We start from the raw sequence: 853 nt of genomic DNA on the forward strand, positions 1-853 counted from the left end.
TACAGCACACTGAGATCTGGTGCTTGGGGAAAGGCAGGATTGGTTGTGCACGGGGCCGTAATCAGTTACCGTTGTTTGCTCAGTTTTTCTCTGTTTTAATTGAGGTACACTTTATTTGGAAACAACTGAATATAATTTACCATAAGGAACAATTATTCAATTTGTCTTTTAAGACAGGAATGGCCGAGTGGTTCTAGGCACTACAGTCTGGAACCGAGCGACCGCTACGGTCGCATTTTCGAATCCTGCCTCGGGCATGGATGTGTGTGATGTCCTTAGGTTACTTAGGTTTAAGTAGTCCTAGGTTCTACGGGACTGAGACCTCAGAAGTTAAGTCCCATAGCGCTCAGAGCCATTTGAACCATTTGTTAAGACACAATGTCTAATTAAAAAACTTAAGCACGTTTCACTCACGGCTGAAAGCCCTATTGACCAAAATTCAAATTATTTGTCGGCTAAAGGCCTTAGGAACAAGCTATATGGGAGAAACACAAGCAAATGTAGAAGGACTAATAACTCCTTGCTCGAACATGTTATAGATATTTTATCTTAGTATCTTCATCTTTGACGGTGAGAAACGATATTGGGACTGCCTGACGGGAATATGGTCAGATAGACGAATATGGTACTCAAGGCCATTAGTAACCACCAGTCTATCACAGAGAAGCTCGGGGAACCTCTGCAACAAATCCCCTAGTTCAGGGGCCTGCTGTGAAGACAGATGGGTGAGATCAAACTCATTAACCTTAGCATCAACAGCCAGCATGCCGGCATTCCGAAGCACCTTACACTTGGCATATTCACAGATACCCAACTTCTGAGCAGAAACAAACTTAAAGGTGTACCCGGAATA

Source organism: Schistocerca americana, chromosome 4, assembly GCF_021461395.2.
Source record: "Schistocerca americana isolate TAMUIC-IGC-003095 chromosome 4, iqSchAmer2.1, whole genome shotgun sequence".
NCBI classification, from domain to species: domain Eukaryota; kingdom Metazoa; phylum Arthropoda; class Insecta; order Orthoptera; family Acrididae; genus Schistocerca; species Schistocerca americana.